Genomic DNA, 8,152 nt, shown 5'->3' on the forward strand with positions numbered 1-8,152 from the left:
AACAACTAACAAAATGATAAAGATGTAAACTTAAGATCTAATAAATATCTTTTCCAAACTCACACAATGGCATCATGACATCTGAACAGCTAAGGCATGAACATATAATGTTGACCTTAAACCTTTAAATATGGCATTATAATAATCTGCTAGAAACTGGTAAAGCCTCTTCATCTGTGCTTTCTACAGTGTTTCAGGGGATACACTGAAGCAACACTGAGGGGAGGCATATCCCTTATGAGACTGTCAAGCAGCACAAATAAGACAAAGTGCTATTCATGGGGATGAGTCTGCTCTCTCAGGGGGTTGAGGCAGAGATGGCAGACAGGGGGCACAGAGAGATGACTGGGCCTGGTGGGTGGCAGACATCAGGCATTCCATGCATGAATCAGACCTGTCCCAAGAATCACTGACCACCTTTGCCCTCAGAGTTATTACTCCACTCAACCCACACAGGGTCCCCATAGAGCATCATTTTTAGGTATGGGCTTTTCTTTTCCCCACAGAAGTCATTTCCAGGAAAAAAAGCTCTGCCACTTGCATAGATTTCTTTTATCTGCTGTGTCCTGCTCAGTGTGGCCTGGCGGCAAATGCAGCACTGGGGACCGTCTCTGGCCAGGACGGCAGGAGTGTATCCCCTCATGTAGCAGGGAGCGGGACATGCAGGGCGGCTGAGCAGAGGGAGAGAGCTTTACCAGACCTCGCTGTAAGCTGCTGGCTGAATTTTGGTAGTGACAGTGTTTAAATCATCAAATATGGTAAGAAACATACTAAAAAGAATATGGAATATCATGGAATATCATCTTTTTCATATCATGGGTCCATAGCACACCCATGCAGCCCAGAAGATGTACTTGTGTGCGGGGCGGCCTTCTGTTGCAGATATCTGGATAAGCTCTGCCCCTCTCAGCCATCTGGGCTTCAGAAACCACTCTCACTCACTAGATGCTGGGACAGCAGAGGTTTTCTATGCTTTAAGAGCTGGTGGAAGACCCTCGCCTGGTGCTGGGCTCTGAAAAGAAGAGAAACTGTGGGATTACAACACATATACTTTCCCTTTGGGAATGCCATTCAGTGTCATATTTTCATGCCTTGGATCTTAGCGAGGAGTTTTAAATTCTTTCAGGAAACCCCCACTACAACCTGTTTCAGGTTATTCTCTTTTTGTGATATGTGATGACTGAATTACAATGAAATGGCCTAACTATTTCATTCAAACAAAATTGTTTTTCTTAAGTATTAGTAAAACAAATTAAGATTTTAGCCTAATTCAATTCAGCTGTGTTCAATCTCAGTCTCTCTCAAGCTTAATCTGCACATATTTACCCAGTGTATCTATAAACTGCATGACAGACTCTTACTTGTCCAATGCGTGGTCAAACAGCCCTGCCAGGTATTTAGGTTTCTCTAGGAGTGTAACCAAGGCCCAGAAAGCCTCCTCCTCAGTCAGGTTCATGAGGAGCACAGCCGCAATGTGGGACATTCCTTGCCAAAAAAAAGATTAATTGTGAATATAGATAATTATCCACCCTTTGGGACCTTTTAGATTTTAGTGTGAGTCTGCATTTTTTGTTTCAAACACATTAGATGGGTGCACTATCCCATTCTTTAGGAAAATGTAAATCATACTCTGCTGCCACCTTGTGATTAAAAAGTAAATTTCACAACCAAATTTCCAATAATCGGGTACAACAAAAGCACAAGAAAAAAAAGCAGAATTATAGGCATTTAAAGAGCTGTCCTCTTAGCACAGCTGATAGAAATGAGTTGTTATAGAATTGTTATTATTATTCATTGTTGTGTACAGCTGTTAGATATATAATCAACATTTCCATTATGATGGACTGCCTGACAGACTCACCTTGGCAGTATCCTATCTGTGGGTTATACCTGGCATATGCAGTAAGGACTCGAAAGAGCTTGGCCTGACCCTCAATAGCTTCCGGGGTGTCACCCATTAGAGAGCGATGAGTTGGAAATGACCTCTCTGAACAGAAACACAGATAAGCCTACAAGAACATACTCCTCCCCTCATGCCTTCTAGAGCAAGCCAAATAAATCCCAGAATGACACAAGGTATTCTAGGTATGATGTGCCAAATGTCATATCCCTAAGTAAATACAAAGGACAGGTTTGAAATAGAGGCAAGTTCAGGGTGAAACGAGCTCAATCAACTTAGTCACTCCTTTCTTGCCTGGCATAGCAATGGTCATATGACACTTGGAGGATGTTGTCATTTTAATTTCAACAAGTAAAAACAAGTCTTATTCAGTATTCAGAGTTAACAGAGCATTTTAAAAGGCTTGGCTCAGGGCAAAGGTATGTGACTGGCTATTTAAATAGCTCTACCTCCCTTTCCAGTTTCTTCAGAGAACATAAATGTGGAGTTATGAGGACAAAAGCAAGTTTACTGAGGGAAATAAGTAAAATGTGTAGCATTTTGTAGGACAGCTATTGCGAGCTGAGCTCAAAAATTCATATATAATCACAAACTTAAATGTTTTGTGACCGTTAATTCAGAGACCACAGTTGGATTCTATACAGTGAGAAAGGGGGAAACGGCACCCTTATGAGATTCCAAACAAGACATTGTTTCCAAACAACATTCCCATGGTACAGGCTTGATAGTAGGGCAGGGCGATTATTCGAATTTTATTTTACAAATTACAATTTTGGCTTCCAACGATTATGAAAACAAAATAATCGAGATAAAACGAATATTGTGCCACATTTTTACATATACATATATATATATATATATATAATCTCAATTTTTTACTTTTTTTCAGTTTAATTATATTTAAAGTTCAAGAAAATCCACTGTTAAAATGACAAGTTTTTTTTTTTTTTTTTAAAGTTCAATAAATGCATGATGTTTCCAAAGTCAATGAGTAATTGTGTTAAGTAATTGTGATCTCAATATTGACCAAAATAATCGTGATTATGATTTTTGCCATAATCGATAATTGATAGTAGCCATATCATCAGCCGATGATGACTATGAGCCCACAGCAGTGGTACAACTTGGCTTTGTTCTACCAGGGATATGGGGGTAGGTAGGTCAGCCAAGGGGTCATCCATCCCATTGCTCAGTAGTGAACCTCAATGGTCAGTCAGCGTGCCCACAGTCTGCCTAGATAAAGCTACACATTAATTGTTTTCCTCCAACTAATGTCTGTGCCAGCTTGGCATGGGGATCATGATGTACAAAGAAGTGAAGACTGGCATCACGCATTTTGGAGGAGAGCATGTTTGTCTGTGCCCTCTTGGATTATCAAGTGGGGGTTGCAGTGATGGGTGGCTTCATGAGACATTTGTGCATTCCAAATTGGAAGAAAATATGGAAAAAGCTTTAGGCATTCCAAATAAAATTGATTTACATAGTATAACGACTCAAGCGTGTGCTTCCACCAATATGAATCAAAGTATATGTGTGACACTACAACCCAACCTGTGGGGTTGTAGTGTCCGAGCAGAATTTTAATATTACGCAACTTACAGTTTAAGACACATTCAAGTACATGAGCAAGTACTTGCCATACACAATATGGCTACCATGCCATGTGACAACAAGGATCTGTAGATTCCTGTTATGTTCAACATTAGGAAGATCAGACTTTACCTCTCATTACATTGCATTATTGGCATTTAGCAGACGCTCTTATCCAGCGTCCTCTTATCTTATATACATACATACAAACTTTTTCTCCCCTGCATTTAAGACATTAATGCTATAGTCTACACAATTTCCATGTCCTACCATCTTCATGAGTATCATTTGCATATTAAACATGTTGGAGACCATAGAGGAGATGACCTGTGACACATTAAGATAAAAAGTAGTTTATACATATTTAGACTATGGTCAAATGTGGCAAATGTTAACATAACTGAAAAATGCTTTCAAGATTCACGCATCACAAAGAAAAAGCAAGCATGAAAACAGAGTAATAAGTGTTGCACAGTGTTTTCTGGAGGCTACATTCCATCATAGCATATTAAAGTTTTTTTTTTTGGTAAATCATATATTAAGCACACTCTAAGTCAATGTTGTGTTATCTTTTGTTAATGTGTAACATGCACCTGAAATCACATCAGAGGCAATTCTGGCTGAGGCTTCAGAGTGCCTTCCCTCAGAACATCCCCAACATTGATTCCAAGTTTCATCTGAATCTGTGTTTGTGATATTGCTATATTGTTTGGCACACACAAAAACAGGAGTAAAAGGAAATCTATATTACAATCCACCCGAAGACTACAGTCTTCCACTGCATCTGACTTGGAAACCTAATAGTGACAACTCAATCTGAAATATGATGCCTGAACTAAAAAAAATCTGTTTTGTTGATTTCACCACTTATGAACTGACTGTGAGAGATATATAAATGAACTCACGAAGATCCAGAGCAATCCCACGAAAGATGCCAATATCGCTGCTGGAGTAGGCTGAGGCATGGGGGGGTTGAGAGGAGCACTGGGTGGACCCCATCTCATTCTCAGTCTCATTCAGAGTGGCGATGGCAGAAAGGATGCTGTACTCACTCACCCCAAGGTCAACAAGGGGCTCTCTGATCTCTTTCAGACATTTCTAGGAGAAACAGATCATCTTAAAACACATATTTTACAAAACACCACACAGTAAACAAGATGCAGAACACTGCTCAGCCACAACAATACATGATATAATGAAAAGGGATTAATGCAGCACCTGATAATTGAAAGTGCTGGCATGCCTTAAAGTATCAATGTTCAAGAGACACTTCCACACTTGCCCTCGGAGAGCAGGGGGAATTCCAATTCTGATAAAACGTTCAATCTGAAAGGAAAGACAGAAAACAGATATTAGTCTTTGTCAAATAGGCAGATGTGCAGTTTCACTACCCCAGGAAACATAGCAAAATGTATTCAGACATGGGAACACTGGCAATGTCTATCACTTCACTTGGTACATAATACAAAGTCATATTCATTAACAAAAAACTTCTTTTACATTCAGGTTTAATACTGACAAAAGCCACAAAAGACAGAAAATTCATTAACTCTGCCTATGCACTGCTAAAGCTTTTCAGCACACTGATTTGATACATGCCATAGCACTTCAGCTACACTGGGTTACTTCACACAACATGTACACACCACTGGGCACATTGCTGAAGTCTTTATGTCAAAGAGCAAAATATATAGTCTTCAGCACAATAAAGGAAATAACCATGTAAGTATTTGGTTACTATATGTACTTAGACATTAGTTGCAACATAAAATTTAAAAATTATGTGTACTGTCACTGCTTGAATCACTATGCAAAACACACCCAGATTAAGACATAAAATCTCCATTCAAAATGAAATATAGACCAGTAGAATGCATCAGATTGCAGATAACCATACTTCCATCGTCATTCCATGGTTATTTCCTTTATTGTGCTGAAGACTATATTTTGCTGTTTGAGATAAAGTGTTCAGCAATGTGCCTAGTGGTGTGTACATGTTGTGTGAAGTAACCCAATGTAGCTAAAGTATCACAGCATGTATCAAACAAATGTGCTGAAAGGCCTTAGCAGTGCATAGCCAAAGTTTAATGCAGATATAATTTCATGAATTGTTTGACTTTGGCTACCTTAGCAAGCACTAAAGTTGAACGTAAAAGTAGCTTTTTGTTAATGAATTTCAGATGTTTCTATCCAGACACTGATTTGACCTTAAAATAACAAAGCTAACAACAATGCCTCAAGTTGCACTGAAAGTAGGACAACCTTACTTAATGTAAGTGAAGGTAACTACTTTTAAGAAATTTGTAAACCTATCAGCTCAAGACAATCTCCACAGAGCAGACCTGGTTTTATCTGTACTCTGCAACTCACTCAAACAAAACTGGTGACAGGAGAGGCAGTGATGGGAGGGACTGACACACTTGCTGGCCATTCCTAAACGTGTTGCCTAAGTGTGTGGCTTCTTTCCGTTTGATGTGATTACTTCAAACATATAATATGTGTCTCATGTTTGGGTGCAAATGAAGAGCAGTGAATGACACGTTATCGTCAAGCTTTTATAGTCAAAATGTTGTTTTGCTTGCTTGGGCAATTGGCCTAATATGATTTAGCTAGTCAACTTAGGTGGTCCATCTTATCTAGCTAATAAGCCTAGCCAAGGATACGTGTTAGCCATTGTAATATGTTAATCTTATTTACACTGGCGCTCCCAAAATGGTGGTGAGAACGGGGCAATCAGGGCGTCGTGAATCTGGCGCTGATGCTGTGAGTGGCCGTGGATATAGAGTGAGGTCCTGCGGCCAACTGAAGGTCAGCGTATGACAGAAGGGCGGCTACACGCGGTCGTTTGGTTGATACGGCGGCCTCAGGCTGTGAAATATTAGGGTGTTCCCATACGAACGTCATTAAATCCAATAGTGGAGTAAATTCAACATTTAAGTCATTTTAATAAAATATACAGCCCCTATCATTATTCAGTTGGTAAAAGGCACTGCTACGATTCACGGTACAAACCATCTGAAATTTTAAGACTAACCTGTTCTGTCGATTGTTTGGTAATTGAGAGCACTGATGAAAACGCTAACGTATTTGTGTGTTATTCATGAAATCTACTGCAAGAATTTTTTGTAACTGTGGTCGCAATTTGTTGCTTGTCATGGTCAGAGTTGGTATGTAAATCTAAGCAGAAATTATGATGAAATTGATGAGAAATTTGTTGAATTTCGCCACTTTGCATTGAGAGCTGGCTCAAAGTTAAACTATCGTCATGCTATAATATCAAGTCGACATTTTATGACCTACTGAAACCAGGAAAGCTTTGTGCATAGGTTAAGTGTCTAGTCCAAAACCAGTGCTCCATACAGTCAGGGTATGAGTCCAGAACTTTACTCTGCCATACAATTAATACGATATCCATCAAACGGCTGATCCAACTTCAACGTTTCGCTTCAGCTCAGTGTAGCAGAAAAAAAAAAACAGAATAGGCCTACATCAGACTGTGGGCAAATTCAGGTTGTTTGAGTTTAAATATTCCTGTAAAACGGTAATGGGAAGGGATAAAATGTTTGCTAAAAACTTAGCTGCGTAACTTTGTGTTTCGTTTAAACCCCAAAAATCCAACCCCACTGTCTTGTTTCTCCACGAAATGTACCTGGTTTCTGCAAATGAAACTGGACCCATTCCAGTAGCTGAGAAGTTCGCACAACTCCTTTACCCTCACGGAGTTCGGTTGCGGATAGCTGTCAAAAAATACGATTTTTCACCAAACAAAACTAGTCACAACTTTTTCCAAGTTCTAACTGTCAACACATGCGCGAACATTACGTTTTACACATTGGCGAACAGCTGCCTGATACCCCAGCAAACATTCCCGTAATCAGAACAACAAAAAATAACAATTTGGCCTATTATGTGTTTTTTCCCCCGAAAGCAACCTCTGTAGCAAATCGGCGAAAACATAGTTCTTTAACAACCTATTGTTAAATTTTTTAAAAATTACCTGTAATCATGACATCTATGCAACAGCTTTTGGTCTTTTTTCTTATTCAGTGCGAAACCAAATTCGTCAAACCCCAAACTGTCATTACGTCGTCTCGTGCATTTTGCGCTACTGCTGCTGCTGCTACTCCTTCTCCTCATCTTTCTCTAGCACTAACAGCTCGGGTGATATTTTTACACTATTGTTTGCAAAATCACAAGTTCAGCTGTTTCAGGCTTTATCATAACCAGTTCAAACTTTCAAATCGGACGCCGTTTATTTCCGTCTACGTCATCGCTGACTGGCATTCACGCGGCCGAATTGCAAATTGATGGTGAAAACACGTATGTTAGGCTCGACTTCCACAGCTCAGTACTGGCAAACGTTGGATAGCCTATCGTGAGTAAAAGTCGATCGAGATAATATTTTTCATATTCATATTCATATTCATATTCAGATCAACAGTATTGATAACTTAAAGAGAAGATTGATCGCAAAGTGGTGACTGATGAAAATGAAATCCTAAATATAGCCTATCGTTGAGCACCTTAGCAATGTAAATTAATATAGGGGGAAAACATAGGCAGGCAATAAATTAGAACTGACCCAACCCATGTCGTTCTTACTGACAGCTCCCAAAAACTACCACATTTTTAATATGGTAGTTAAATAAATAAACAACTATG

Source organism: Megalops cyprinoides, chromosome 8 (genome assembly GCF_013368585.1).
Source record: "Megalops cyprinoides isolate fMegCyp1 chromosome 8, fMegCyp1.pri, whole genome shotgun sequence".
Classification (NCBI taxonomy): Eukaryota; Metazoa; Chordata; class Actinopteri; order Elopiformes; family Megalopidae; genus Megalops; species Megalops cyprinoides.